This window comes from Giraffa tippelskirchi, chromosome 2 (assembly GCF_054371585.1).
Source record: "Giraffa tippelskirchi isolate mGirTip1 chromosome 2, T2T-mGirTip1v1.2.pri, whole genome shotgun sequence".
NCBI lineage: Eukaryota > Metazoa > Chordata > Mammalia > Artiodactyla > Giraffidae > Giraffa > Giraffa tippelskirchi.
This window is the reverse complement of record NC_137276.1, coordinates 209,036,483-209,052,767: the sequence shown is the minus strand read 5'-3', so window position 1 is coordinate 209,052,767 and position 16,285 is coordinate 209,036,483. Positions and strand designations below refer to the sequence as shown.

General features: G+C 36.5%; 1 protein-coding gene across 45 annotated transcripts in view; it reads left to right on the top strand.

Moving 5' to 3' along the window:
• Positions 1-16,285, top strand: part of NRIP1 (nuclear receptor interacting protein 1) — a 92,264-nt gene that overhangs the window by 52,258 nt on the left and 23,721 nt on the right. The window contains exon 1 of one of the 45 annotated variants that reach the window (XM_081553365.1): positions 6,502-6,551. The exons of the other annotated variants lie outside the window; for them this stretch is intronic. The gene's annotated coding sequence lies outside the window, so the exon portion shown is untranslated. Of the gene's footprint in view, positions 1-6,501; positions 6,552-16,285 lie in introns of those variants that run through there. 45 annotated transcript variants of the gene reach the window in all.

Sequence of the window (16,285 nt, the reverse complement as noted above, 5' to 3'; positions counted from 1 at the left end):
GCTGATAGAATGTTGGGGACTTTTTATTTTTTAATTCTGTGTCCTAAACATAGTAAGCAGTCAGTAAATGTTTGCTAAGTTAATTTTATTTTCATTAGTGTTGATGAAACTCTGAGCTCCAACAGTGACTTTATGATTTAAGCCAGACCTCTCTCCCTTATTGGAGAAGGAAATGGCAACCCACTCCAGGATTCTTGCTTGGGAAATCCCATGGACAGGGAAGCCTGGCAGGCTACAGTCCATAGGGTCACAAAGAGTCGGACATGACTGTGTGACTGAGCATGCACATCTCTCCCTTATAGCCAAGGGAACTCTGCCATCACACTCTTCTGAAAAAGTACTTGTTGCTGCCTTATAAGCAAAATCCTTACCTGATACTTAGTGAAGATTGCTATTTGAAATATACAAACTTCAAATCTCCAACAGAATCTGATTCTGACTCTTTGTTAAATACCTTAGTTTTCTTGTAAATTCGTACGTCATGTTGCCATGTATTCTACAAACCTAGGCTTGAGACATCATAATTATTTTCTTTTTTTTACTTCATGAACTTGCTATTAAAAATACCCTATTTTGTAACACTATTTATGTTAGATATATTGCTATCTAAATGTTTAAACCAGGTTTCATTGTTTTTCAGATTTGTCTTTTTCTTCAACTCTCCTGCTCCTACCTTATTTTGACTGTTTTCTTCTCTGCACTAATTTGTTTCAATTTCCTTCCCCTCCTGGCCATCAGCAGCTCTACAACTCTGTTTTTGTTTTTGTGTTCTAACATTCATTTAGTCACACCATTGCCTGTAAACCTCCTACTGCTCACCAGATAAATGCCAACTCCTTGACATGACCTTGATTCAGAGTCCTTGGTCCCAATTGTGTTTTCAGCCTAATCTCTAGTCACATTGGGCCACTGCTTCCTGTATCCCACTAAGCAGTTCCCTGCTTTTGAGTGCTGTTTTTGAACCTAGAGTGACTGCCATTCTCTTCTGCCTCCTCATTTTTTTAACCATCACTGATCACCACCTTGGGCATAGCACAGCTGAAAACGTAGTTACACCCACTCTGTTCCTACTGGACTTGTTACAAACTTCAGCATTAGCATTTAACACTTATACCCTGTCTCCTTTTGCACAGTGACTAAAGAAAACTTCACATGTACTGTTCACTCTCATGTTATATACTTACTAGGTATACTTTACCCTTTTCCTGCCCCATTTGGGAAACCGTGTCTCAGTGGTCCCCAACCTTTCTGGCATCAAGGACGGGTTTCATGGAAGACAGTTTTTCCACGGGGGATGGCTTCAGAAGATTCAAACACATAACATTTATCATGCACTTTATTTCTATTATTATTACATTGTGAGATATATTGAAATAATTATACAACTCACCATAATGCAGAATTAATGGAAGCTTTGAGCTTGTTTTCCTGCAACTAGGTGGTCCGATCTTAGGGTAATGGGAGAGCGATGGGGAGCAGCTATAAATACGGATGAACGTTCACTCACTTGTCTGCTACTGACCTCCTGCAATTAGGCCTGGTTCCTAACAGGCCACTGACTGGTACTGGTCCATGGCCTGGGTGTTGGGGACATCTGGCATATCCAAATTTAAGTGAGTTAGTTTGGTTGCCACTCAGCATAAACTTGAACTCAAGTCTATTTTTTCAGACAGGTATAATTTGCAATCTATTGGACCTTAATACATTTTATACCTTATACTAAATACTCTTTACAACTAATTATGGCATATCTTATATATGATGAGAAACTAACATGTCACAGGTTACACTGATTTTAGGTTATTGCATTTTAAGTATTATAGCTCTTTTTTTGCCTAGATTATTTCCTGAGAGCTGTAGCTAAATTTTAAGGGTACTGCAGAGAAGACACACACACTCTGCTGGCATTAATACCTTCTTTTTTGGCCTACATTGGAAATACTATAACATTACAATTAAAAAAGATGTCTTGCTGATTTCTTATAACAAGGCTGAGACTGCCTTATCTTGTTTTACTTATGTTCACTTTCACTATTCTGATATTTTCCCCCTCTTACCAGTGTATTCATCATGTTAGGAATAAGAACTTTAGTAAACATATCATGCAATTTTTTTTACTTATTTTATTTTATTTTATTTTAATAAATTTATTTATTTTAGTTGGGGGCCAATTACTTTACAATATTGTAATAGCTTTTGCCATACATTGACACGAATCAGCCATGAGTTTACATGTGTTCCCCCTCCTGGACCCCCCACCCACCTCCCTCCCCATCCCATCCCTCTGGGTCATCCCATTGCCCCGGCCCTGAGCCTTTGTCTCATGCATCGAACATGGAATGGTGTTCCGCTTCACACATGATAATATACATGTTTCAATGGTATTCTCCCAGGACGTCCCACCCTCACCTTCTCCCTCAGAGTCCATAAAATTGTTCTATGCATCTGTGTCTCTTATTCTGTCTCGCATATAGGGTTATCGTTACCATCTTTCAAATTCCATATGCTGTATGCAACATGCATGAAGTTTATGACTTAACTAGCTAAAAGCTTATTCTTTAAAAATAAATTGAAATTGAGAGATTAATGTCAATGAAAATACTTCCTTAGTGTTAACATATCACTTGCAGCAACTCTAAAAGATAAACAAATAGAATTTAAGTTCTATATGCTCTACACTATAATATGATCTAGAAAAAAAAAAAATCCCACCCAAAATCTTTCATCGCAATGGGAGGGTTTCATTTTAAGGACTAATAGCTGCCTCATCCTTTGTGATTGCTTGCTTCCATAATTTGTTATGAAGAAAGGCTTCCAGGTAAACTGTCTCCCGAATGCTTGTGATTTGTTCTGTTCTGCTTGGGAAGGGTTAAGAGGAGACAACATCCTGTCAAAGACCTTGTTTTTAATTTTGCTTTGCACACTGGCACAGATCCTGCTAAGAGCAGCCCAGATTAGTTCGGAAAACCTTTGAAGAGATTTAAGATGTCCTTCAGCCAGTTTGAAGGTTTTTGTCTTGCAAATCCAGTACAAGGGCGCCTGCAGGCATCTCGACCCTTGCTGTGCTGCTGATGCGGCTCAAGGTCACACTAACCCGCCCTGTGACATTCAACAACAACAAAAAATTATGCGGTGAAACTGCTTCAGCATTCAACCAACCAACAACTTCCTTTAGTGAGGAACTGAGGAAGAAGTCTATTTTTTCCCCCTCTTTTTCTTTTTTTGGGGGGGCTCTGAATTTTTGCTGTAGGAAATAATCCTGGATTTCTGGTGTGTGTGATGACAAGGTCATTTCTTAATTAGAACACATGTAAAGAACAAAGCTAAATGGCTTCAAAACAGCTTTGTAGTTGATGGAGAGGATTTAAATTATTTAAAGAGATAGTCACCCATGTATGATGGAAGCTGAATTCTAAAGGCATTAACTCCTTCATTCCTGTCTCCTTGCCATTACTTTGAGTTCCTTTAGAAGATTGCAATCTAAACTTAAGAAAATGTATAAATGCCTTTTTTTTTTTAAGGAGGAAACATAATTTACAAATAAAATTCTTGAATAAACTTAATAGGAGAAAGTTTTCTCCCCATGCCATTCACCTCTTGGAAATTTTATTAGGTGGCTTGACTGAGGAAGTAGAAATTAGAAACTTTTTCTGCTGTTAACTGATTTATTTTTAATTGGTTGGGGAGGGTTGAAAAAAATACTTCTTTATTACCTCACCTTCTCTTCTTCACTTTTACATGTGTGACTCGGAATTTTAGTAAATCAATTTACCTTGAAATAAAAGTTGCTCAGTCATGTCCGACTCTTCGCAACCCCATGGATTGTAGCCTGCCAGGCTCCTCTGTCCATGGAATTCTCCTGGCAAGAATATTGGAGTGGGTAGCCATTCTTGAGTCTTTAGAAAATATAGCACCTCTCATTCAGTTTCTCAACTTTCAGAGAATTGGTATAAAAAGACACATGTGTTTTTCCTCAGGAAGGAGAAAAACAATTTTAGTTTCAAATAGCCTCTAAGAAAGTTGTTTGTCAGCATACGGACTTTTTTAAGGCACAATGAAACCATGTGCATAAACACTTAACAGCCGTACTGGCTTCCCTCTCTTCTGTGGGATTTGTTCTTCCTCTGTTGCCTGTGAGTGCTAACTACAGGACATCAGTTGGAAAGAGTCCAAATAAACTGGTTTTCTAAGCTTGAGACTTAATGCGTATCACCTCTGTAGGATTAGAGCCAAATAATCTAAGAAATTTTTATAGTTGATACTTTTTTGGGTCGATCAGGTACAGAAGCACTTGAAGATATTTCTTTATACACAAAATCATGTCTGTAAAGAAACTTCAATTCAACATTATAATATTAACATAAAGCTTTCTTGAAATTTGGTTGTTTCTTTCTTAAAGAAGATGCTTCCCTGTAAGTGTAACTAAAGTAGAACCTGGGCACATACTTCTGGAAGTTGGACATAACATACTGTGCTTATTTGAACTGATATTTTGGACTTTGGGGCCCACAGATAACGAAGCTTCTGGGGATGATGTGATGAATGGTATTAGAAGAACAGTTTAGAACTGTCTAGACTTCTTATTCTGGACCATTTTCCTTCTGTCAAGAAGCAGTATCTTTGGGTCCTCCCAGGAAAGTAAAAAAGGTATATACACTTTTAGGTTATGGCTGTTTGAGAGGATTTTAGGTTTGCCAAAAGAAAAGCCTGGAGGGGAAATCTATCTGCAAGGAAAGGGCAGTGTGATTCTGTGCATCCCTGCCCTTGCCTGGAGTCTGGTGTGCCCTTCTGTCATGTATGACCCACGCTCACCTGCTAGTCATTTCTAATTTACTGTCCTAATTCATCGATTTGTTATCACTAATTGTTCTTCATTTACTTCTGTGTAGTTTCCAGTACCTAAAGGGTTGAAAGGTTGCTGTAATTGGCACCCGCAGCTGCTCTTTCTTTTGACAGGGGATAATTTCGCAGCCTATGCTTTGTGTGACAGCTGCCTAATTGGGCATTCTCCCCTTGTAGCAAGCCTGCCTCCTCCAGCCTCCCTGCTGACAAATGGTGGTGGATTATAGATGAGGACATGCTGACCCATTCGACCTTGCTGAGACAGCGGGGAGGGGCCTCCTGCTACTTGAGGGAAGCTTTAGGTCACTTAGAGGACAAGGTCACCAGCCAGGTGGGGAAATGACATGATATCACATGACAGTAGCCTGATGACATGGTCAGTGTGTCAAGGACGAAGGCATCAGTATCGGTTAAACATTATTGCAGTACTTCACTGAAGGCCTGGCATTTCTTAATTGTTCTGCTGTTTTGTTTTGTTTTGTTTTTTTAAGAAAAAGGAAGAGTGCAAAATAAGACATGTGTTTTAGCAGTGTTAAGGCAAGTGTGGATGTGAAAATAGAGCTGGTTTAGAAAGCTTCCTCATAAGTTTCTCCAGTCATCTAGAATGTTTTGTTCTTAATTCTTATTTAGTTTGTAATCCCTTGATTATCAGTACTTTTCAAGATTTATTTGAAAATTAAGGCAGACAAATTAAAATGAGGTATTGTATTGTATATTGGTAAACATTTAACAACTTCCATTATCATGCTAACTCAGTGATTGGCACACCTTTTCATATTTCGAATAAAAGGAGAATAAGCCAAGTGAAAAAAAATGCTTAATTGAAAGGAACCTCAAAACTCTAGACTTAGGAGATCAAAAATAGCACCACAGCATAAGTGTAAAATTTTAAAGATTTTTTTCAAAGTAATTTTTGAGACCTGAAAATATTTTTTAGTATCTTGGGATTATATTAAATGTAAAAGCTAAAAGCTAAACGAAGATCTTTTAGATATCTTTCATTGTTGGTAATACACAAGGTTTTCTTGGATAAGTAGATTTTAACTATATAATACCCTTTTTAAAGTGTAAAATCTTAAGGATCCCTGCTGAGTCTATTAACCCTATGTTAATACTTGTGAGAGTAAGTCCATATAAACTGTATTGGATAGTGCAAATCTTCTTTTAAAAACAAAGGACAGTTTAATGCAAAAAATACTGATCATGATTCTCATTTTCTGGGGGGAAAAAAAACTAGTTATTGTTAGGTACTGTTGAATCTAAGCCCTCAATTCAACAGGAGCTAATTTCATACCCCTGAGGTAAAAAACTATCAGTGGTAAAAGTGTGATGAATTAGTTCACTGAAGTAGACACATCTGTGTTTTCGTGGCTTGTGCGTGGTGTATGAGTGAGAGAGTGTGTGTGTGTGTGTGTTTAATTTTGACCGTGCTGTGCATGTGTTTAGCTGCTCTCAAACCCTGACTCAAGCTTGGTGGAGGTTTAATCCTGTGCCCTTGTACACGTAGACTTGATTAGTAGTTGTGGTTATCTCAGCAGAAGACATACCGCCCTCCTCCTTGTATTGGTCGGGACCTGGGCATTGGGGAGTCAAGGCAAAGGAGAAAGAAAAGAGATTTTACATTAGTATTCTATGAAAGCCTTACTGTCTGCAGAACAAATTGATTGCTCCGGTGTACCTGTGCTTGGCACCACTGCTGTGAAAGAAAGGTAGGGTTGTAATCTGTTTTATTGTATTACATATTGTGACACTCCAGGAATATTTAACACGCTCTCTTTCTGTGGCACGTGCTGTAAGTCTAAGTTATAAAAAAAAAAAGGAAATAAATGAATGGGAAGTATGGAAGAGGAGTGGGCTATAGCTTTGTTTACTTCAGTCCATGAGAGTTCATTCGAATAAGATAATTCTGCTGAAAGCATCACTGGGAACATAACCTGATTGATAACGAAACCCTATAAAGTGTTCTGAGGCACTAATCTGTTTCACTGCTTGAAATGTGTCAGGCAGAGATGAAATTCGAGCTAATATTATAAGATTATAAGCACAAGATGAATGGGAGAAACCAGGGAGGTGGTTCTGAACCTAATTAGTTTAGGAAATGACTTTTAATTATTTTCCAGTACATTGTATTGTAAAGGTCCTACATTACATGATGAAGAGACTAGGAAAGAGATTTTCATTAAAAGAAAAAGTAGCCACTCTACCACCTTAAACTATACTAAGAAAATTAAGAAATGTAATTTTTACTTTACTCTTTTACTAGTTTCATTGTATAAACATTATACTGTTTGATTCTGCTGTGAGAAAGGAAATTGAAATGTTTCTCCTAGTATTATTTTTTTATTATTGTTAATTCTGTGGAATGTTTTTCAGATAGAGACTTACAGTGTAAAATTTGGGATTTCTAAATATGAATTGAACAAATGTTTTAATATTTCACAAAATGATTGCAATCCCTGTGATTGGGATCCAGGCATTCATGAGCTGTTGCCGGGGCCACAGGCTTTAGGTTATGTGCAAATCTGTGCCGTGAGGGGAGAGGTGCAGTTCCTCTTGTCCAAGTCTCTTGCCACATGTGAACTGCAGGCGCCCTTTGCCTCCTCTGTCCCTGCCGTGATCCTTTGATTATAATCAGAGCCCTTGATTTAGGAGAGAGAGGAAGCCAAACAGTTCACTGGTGGATTAAAGTTGTTTTCCATTGTTTACTTTTATGTTCTGAAAATCAGTATATAGCTTAATATTTTTTTGATTACACATCCCCCCATTTAAATGTGTGAATAATTGTTCTGTATGTACTACTTATACATTGTACAAACATTCTGATACTGAAGATTGATGAAATCAGAGACCACAGACATTGGTCTCAACTTATTCCCAGATACTTTTAGAGAAAAATGTGTGAATGGAGAAACATTTTTAAGCATTTGCTTTTTTTGTTTTTTGTTTTTATTCAACAGGTTCTTTAATTTTACCAATAATTTTGAGAAATAAGGAATGAATGTAACTATTTTCATAGTAAAGATGAAAAACATGAAATTAATTAAATTTCCAAGTGATTATCTAGACAACTTGCAAGATTATAAGCATTTGTTAAACAACAAATACAATACCAAATTCTGATATAAATCATTGATTAACATTAATTGTTTGAGGTCATGTTATCTATTAAGGAAAGAAGATATTTTCAAAGAACTTCTTTAATTCAGTGGCAAAATTGACTATTAAATATTTTTTTCAATGGAATATCAGCCATCAAAATTATTGGTACTGCATTCATTCTTACACTCTGAGTTTTGTCGGAGGTTTTTTTTTCGTTTTTGAAAAAATGTGAATTGAGAAAATGTAGAGAAAAAATAAACCATAGAACTAAGACTCAAAACATTTTATTTTATTTTATTTTATTTTTTTCAAAACATTTTAGTTTCCACAATAAAACGTGTTCTAAACTCTTTCTCGTTCAAATTTTAGTTTTTAATTTAAAAAATTTTTAGTTTTCTATTTGTAATTACCTTAAAAATTTTGAAACATTTGTTATCTTTCACCCTTACAAAAGAAGAGCATGGAATGTGTATATTTAATGTATAGCCAACTCAGAATGGAAAGATAATGAAGGAAATAGCAAGTAGAAGAAATTTATATTTAAACTCTCTTTTCTTGTGGTGGTGGTTGTAGTTCTTTTGATGGAGTAGGAGGTTTTTTTTTTTACAGACAAAATATGTGTTCTATGTTTACTAAAATATACACGATGCTTAGCACTCTACTTGGCATCTAGTATCTACTCAATAAATACTTGTTAGTCAAATGAATAAAGAACACTCAACCCGTCTATCCAGCTACCCTACACACTTGGTTTTTATACTTTTTCTATTTACACTTTCAGCCGTTCTCATGGTGGTAGTTTTCAGCATCTGCTTCTGTTCTGAAAACATTCTAGGTATTGAAGGAACTAGAATTTGGTGTTTCAGAACCAGAGTAGAAACTGTTTTTGCAGAATTGTTTTTTACTCAGAGTAGCTCAGGTACCCAACTGTGTCTTAAATTGTTCTTCCTCTCAACACAGACAAGCACAGATAGACAATCGTACTTAGGATTTTTCTTCACCTCACATTGCCTCCGTCTTTCCCCCTCATATGCTGGTCTGCTGTGATGTTAAATTTTTCAAGCACTGAAGTCTGTGTCTTCTTAGATGCATTTTATGAGTCTAGGTCTGTTATGCTTACATCAACAAATTATTTTGAAGATCCAAGAAAACTGCATTATAACTTTAGTCAGAGAGATTTAAATCTATGGAGGAAACAAACATTTGACTTACCATTATGACTATGACTTGAAGGCATGAGATGAAAGTCATTCATGAGGACAGCTTTAAATATGTGGATGATACTTCCTGTGGATGATACTTCCCTCAACTCAGTTAATGAGCGTATTTTTTATTGTTAAGTTTTCAACATTAGCTAGGCTTAGACCAGAGTTTTTGAGTGGTAGAACCTTACAGATCAGTTAATATAAAGGTACATTTAACAGATGAGAAAACTAAGCTTTAGACAGGTTGATACATGGTCACTGTTAAAAAACTATTTAGTAGCTGAGTCAAAGCAAAAATACAAATTGCTAGCTTTATAAAAAGTGATACTTTTTCACATGATGTTAACTCTTTACCTGATATTATTCTCCTAAAATAATAATTATGTTAACACTAGCCAACAGTAGTTATAGCTGTAGCCACAGTAATTTTAATTCATAACTAAATAACTAAATGGGCTATAAATTTAAGCAAATGGATGTTAAATCATTATATATATTTATATATATCATTATACATATTTATAATGATACAGTTTCAGTTTGCTTTAATTTACAGTCTGTTTGGTAATGAGTTATACACACACACAGAATTACTGATTCAGTTCAGTTCAGTCACTCAGTCATGTCTGACTCTTTGTGATCCCATGGACTGCAGCATACCAGGCTTCCCTGTCCATCGCCAACTCCCAGAGCTTGCTAAAACTCATGTCCATTGAGTTGGTGATGCCATCCAACCATCTTATCCTCTGTCGTCCCCTTTTCCTCCTGCCTTCAGCCTTTCTCAGCATCAGGGTCTTTTCCAATGAGTCAGTTCTTCGCAGCTGGTGGCCAACGTTGGAGTTTCAGCTTCAGCATCAGTCCTTCCAGTGAATATTCAGGGTTGATTTCCTCTAGGGTTGACTGTCTTGATCTCCTTGCAGTCCAAGGGACTCTCAAGAGTTTTCAGCATCACAGTTTGAAAACATCAATTCTTCAGCACTCAGCCTTCTTTATGGTCCAACTCTCACATCCGTACATGCCTACTGAAAAAACCATAGCTTTGACTAGACAGACCTTTGTTGGCAACGTGATGTCTCTGCTTCAGTTAATACTTTATAGCAATATTTTCTTTAATTGTATAATCAAGCTGAGCAGAGAAAGTGAGCAGCCAACTGGGACTCTTGCTAGGTAAAGACCTCCAAGGAGGTATACTGACCAGGCATGGCCCCCTTTAAACATAATTCAATGTTGAATTGCCAAATTCAAGAAACACTCTAATTCAGAATGTTCGTGGAAAGATTGATCATGAGTCATCCAGGGGCTAAGAGTTTGGGTTTGCAAATACGTCCCAACAGTACATGTCAGATGGATATCCAAGTTAAAGACTGAGAGGGTCACTCTGAAAATCAGTTCCTGACAAGACTGGACTTGCCTTCATCCCATTGGGCTGGTTTTATTTCCAATAGAGAAATGAACAAATAACTAGAGATGTCAGAAAATCAGGTTGACCAAGTATAGGGGCAGTGGGGAGACTAGTGGGCAGTGGAGATGTGGTTTAAGAACTAGACTCATGCTCAATATTAAGTTTATATAAAGTATATAAGGTATGGAGACGGGGAGATGGCAATAAACTGTTCCTAAACCCTTCACTCCCATTAGTACATTTAAAAAATATGAATAAATGAAACAAAACTTCACACCCAGCTTTTTGCTTCAGCAACTGGGCAGACCAAGGTTTGCAGGCAAACTATTTCACCTCTCTAAATTTCACTCTGTCCATCTTCAAAGTAGGGATTATTATAACATCAAACTCTATAGGTTATCATGATGATTAAATGCAAAGACAGTGTATAGTGCCTGAACCATTATATATATCTGGTAATTATTTGTTTGTAGGTGTGTGTGTCTGAGTGTCAGATAGTCATGCCCTCTGCAGATGTATACTTTATACCACTGTTAACGATAGGATTTGGCTAGGTAACCATAATATGATGTAGTAGAGCTGTTTGGGTATCTCAGAATGAATGATGCATTCTTTTCATCTTGTATATTCAGTGGGGTGAAGCCAAGTCTAAACTCTTATTCCTATTTTTTTAACATGTTAATTTCATCACATATTTCAAACAAAAAAAAGTCTATAACTTTAATGATTCACATTTACAAACTACATATCTTTGTCTTGATCAGTTATGTGATTTTTATTTGTGTGGACTTTATTAAAATATGTATCAAAAACTGTATGGAATTTTCAATAACCACTTTTCCATCTAACAGTATAAACTATTGATAAGTGAATCATGTACCTCACTTTAGACTGATAGGAAATAATTTGGAAAGTGAGAACCCAAAGCTGATAAGGTGAAGTTTAATTTGCTTGAATCTTAGCTTAAAAGTTTCATTTTCTTCAAATGCCTCCCATAGTTTCTAGACTTTTCTCCCTTTAATTATAGAAATTATTTAGCAATGATAGACTTTTGCAGATCCTTAGGACACTGGGGTGGTCCAAGTTAACAAATGTAAATGCCAAATATATAGCAATTAACACAACACTTTTCTCTGGACTGCACAAAATAGAGGAATATTAGAGATTTCTTATGATTTGACCTGTTTAAATAAAATTTTACCTTTTCATTATACAGTACAATACTTGTAATTTTAAATGAAGTGGTTATTTCTTTTGATCTTTATAAAAGCATATTACTTGAAAACCCAAAGGATGTCTTAAAGTTATACCTTGTAATCATCTTTACTTGACTTACATGGTAACTTTAAGGGAAACCCCAAGTAATTGTGTGTATGTATACATAGGAAATGTATATTTCCTATGCTGCCAGTTGCTTTTTAGTATTATGTATAGAATTAAGCAGTCAGAAACTAAGAATATGTATAGACATCCACTTATTCAGCAAAAATTCAGTGTCTCAGATATGCCTGTGGCAAACAGAATAAAACTAATTCTTGTTCTCACAAAACAATAAGTACAGTGTAGTGGTAGAAGACAAGCAATAAATAAGTATTAAAAATAACAGCAAGCAAGCAAAAAGCGTTGAACAGAATGAGAGAAGTCCTAAGACAATTGGTCTCCTGATTGCTCTGCTAGAGGAAAATGAGGAGACCCATTTACAGAAGGCCATTGGAAAAACCTTGCCTTGGGAAGTAACATTTAAGCTGAGTTGTTGAAGGAGGCAGGGCTTCCCAAGTGTCTCTAACTGTAAGGAACCCACCTGCCAAACAGGAGACTAAGAGACACGAGTTGGATCCCTGGGTTGGGAAGATCCCCTGGAGGAGGGCATGGCAACCCACTCCAGAATTCTTGCCTGAAGAATCCCATGGACGGAGGAGCCTGGAGGACTATGGTCCATAGGGTCACAGAGTCAGACAAGACTGAAGCAACTTAGCACACACACACAGGCAGGTGGAAGAAGGCAAAGGAGCAGCTAGAGGAAGAGCCTTCCTGGGAGAGACACCTACACACAAGCGGAGGCTTGGGGGCCAGAAAGAACTGTCTATTCTGGTATCGAAGGAGATCTCTGTATTTAGAGTTATACTCTCCAGATGCTCTCCAGTATAGTAGCCTTGAGCCATGTGGGGCTTGTCCGAATGAGATGCACTGTAAGTGTAAAATACACACCAATTAAGACTTAGTATGACAAAAAAGATGTGAAACATCTTAAGGATTTTATATTGATTGCATATTGATGCCATAATATTTTAACTATATCGAGTTAAAATGTATTCAAATTAATTTTAACTTTCTTTTAAAGTATGACTACTAGATAATTTAAAATACCACATGTGATTCTCATTACATTTTGTTGGACAGCACCTGTCTAGAGTATAATGAACAAGGGACTAAATGACGTAAGGTTGGTTAGATTCTCTGGAGCCAGATTATGCAGGACCTGGTAGACCTTAGAGAGGAATTCAAACTATCTGAAGTGAGAAGGAAACCATAATGCATTTTTGGTCAAAGAGATTTACCTTTTACAAAGAGCATTGGCTGCAGTGTAAAGATTGTATTGGAAGGGGCCAGTTAGGAAGCTAATATAGTCATGTACAACACACACAGCACTGAACCATTTATCACCACAGTTGTCAGATAATGTTACATAAAATAGAGTATCTAATCGTCAGTGAGTTTTTTTCAGTCATATTTGATGGAGTTTCTTAAGCTATGGGTGCAGGTGTTGGTTTAGGGTTTACACGTGTAGGAGTTCTCTTTCCTCCGTGTTCGTAGAATACTAACAATCTTACAAAATTAAGTTTCTACTAGCCTCCCAAAATATTGTAATTCATGAAAATAGTGATACTTTAAATTCATTTATAGTTTTAAAGATTTTAAAAATTTTTGACAAACCTGTGACATTTCTTAATATTTTGTGATGGTTTGTTGTTCAGTCACTCAGTGGTGTCCCGCTCTTTGCAACCCAACGGCCTGCAGCACGCCAGGCTCCCCTGTCCTTCAGTATCGCCCGGAGTTTGCTCAGACTCATGTCCATTGAGTCGATGATGCCATCCAGCCATCTCATCCTCTGTCACCCTCTTCTCCTCCTGTCCTCAATCTTTCCCAGCATCAAGATCTTTTTCAGTGAATCAGCTCTTTGCATCAGGTGGCCAAAGTATTGCAGCTTCAGCCTCAGTACTTCCAATGAATATTCATGGTTGATTTCTTTAGGATGGACTGGTTTGATCTCCTTGCTGTCCAAGAGACTCTCAAGAGTCTTCTTCAGAGTCCATAGTTCAAAAGCATTGCTTCTTCAGCACTCAGCCTTCTTTGTGGTCCAGCTCTCACATCCGTGCATGACTACTGGAAAAACCATGGCTTTGACTATATGGACTTTTGTCGGCAAAGTGATGTCTCTGTTTTTTAATATGCTGTCTAGATTTGTATAGCTTTTCTTCCAAGGAGAAGCATCTTTTAATTTCATAGCTGCAGTCACCGTCCACAGTGATTTTGGAGCTTAAGAAAATAAAATCTGTCACTGTTTTCACTTTTTGCCTACCTATTTGCCTTGAAGTGATGGGACCAGATGCCACGATGTTAGTTTTTTGAATGTTGAGTTTTAAGCTAACTTTTTCACTCTCATCTTTCACCTTCATCAAGAGGCTGTTTAGTTTCTCTTTGCTTTCTGCCAATAGGGCAGTGTCATCTGCATATGTGAGGTTATTGATACTGTGATGATTTGACAATAGAAGCTACTGACAGCACCGATTCTGCAGGCCTATATAGCCTTTAACCCTCCCAACTATTCTCTGTGATACAATTTGTTCTCTCTCTTTTGAAGTGAAGAAACTTGAGACACTTAAGAGTAATTAAAAAGTTGCCAAGGTTATAGGGTAGTAAGTGACAGGCCCTAGGCTAAAATGTAGTTCTTTCAGGTACATGTTGTGATACCCTTTTATGGAAATGCTCCTTTTATTGATATATAGATTGTGTATGTATGTATTTTTGTGCAAGAATGTGAGTTAGATTTGCCATGTTTTATTTCACTCAGAAGCTATAATTGCAGTACCCCCTTTTAACTTGTATAAAACTGGAATAATTCTTAATCTTTGGCTTTTTGCTCTTATTTATACTGCTCTAATAGTACAAGTTTTGGATTATCTTTCATAGTACTGAAAAAATGCAAGACACAGTATAGTTCAGATGTCTTTTTTTTTTCTTTCCTGAATTGCTTTTAGTATTTTGCTTTAGAGGGAAATTTATTTGCTATAGAATCTGCTTCTACTTATGAGTACTTAGGGGACACCATATATAATGCTATGTGCTTTGCACGTCTTAGCTCATGAAATCTTTCTTTATGGTCTTATTATTTAGGTAACATTATCTCCAGTCTTAGAAAAGTTAGTTTGTGAACCAAGATTCAAAACCTGAACTCTTAGCTTTAGTATGTTACCCATTTTTAGGTATCTTTGAAGTTAAGTATCTTCACAGTATCCCTGTTATGATCAATTACACTGTGAACAGTATTTTTCATTATAAAAATCAAAGGACTTTTGAAATTCAAGTGAAAATGTTTAAGATTTTTAAAAATGATATTTCTTTAGCAGAATTGAAATTGATTTGTCTCTTATCACTGACAGGACTGATACTTTTTGGCAAGCTGTTAGTTTTAGTTCCTCTAGTTAATGAAAATAAAACAAAGATCAGGTAGCACTCAACGAAACTCTCTGTGCAGCATAAAAATCTGGCAGTTTGCTTTTAATGGATGATCTTGTAAACAGAAGGATAGTGGAATCAGTAGGCATGTGGTCACTAAGCAGCATCACATTTTTAAAGTATCAAGTCATAGTAAAATACCTCTATATGGGTCCACTTTAAATTGCAGAGTCAGCTAGTTAGGAATTAGAAATGCCAGATTCTGGGTTTGCAGTGTTATCTTCTAAAAAGATTATTTAAAATACCTGAGTATCCAAAGCATTTGCAATGTGGTACTACTTTAGTTCCTATTACACTACTTGATTTTGGAAAGGATAGATTTTTGCCTAATTAGCATAAAATTATATTAAAACAATTATATAAATTATTATCCATAGCAATAAGGAGCATAAAGAGAGGAAAAATAGCATTTCTGGAGGACTTGCTGTGTTGGATGTTTTATATGTATTATTTAATCTTCACAACTCTCCTCCTAGATAAGCTGGTATTGTCCACATTAGATGGAGGCATAAAAGTTTTACCTAGAGTTACAGAACTGGTGGCTGAGCCCTAGTGTTTTTATTTTTAAAGCTTGTGGTATCTTTCAGAAATAAAAACTGGAGGGACTTTTTTACCTTACAGGTTGTTGAAAGGTGTAAAAGAACGCTTTTCAGAAATGAGCTGTGGAAAATGAAAATTAGATTTTCTTCAGCATAAATTGTTGAGATTGACAGAGGGTAGATTGGAGTGGTGTCTAGTCCTATGAGTAGCCAGTACCAGACTGTAAAATAGTTTATGAAGTCGAGCTTCTCAGTCCTGGTATTTTGTTGTTACCGTTCTTGATTTTAGTTGGTTACTTCCAGTCTTTTGTTACCAGACCCACCCCTGATAAAGGGCTAAATACTTAACACTGCAAAATATATAGTTTACCTTTTCTAATCATAAAAGTGCTTTTTTTTTTTACTGGCATTCTTTTTAAAGAAGTAAAAACTGATGATTGAACAGAGATTTTAAGAAGGTT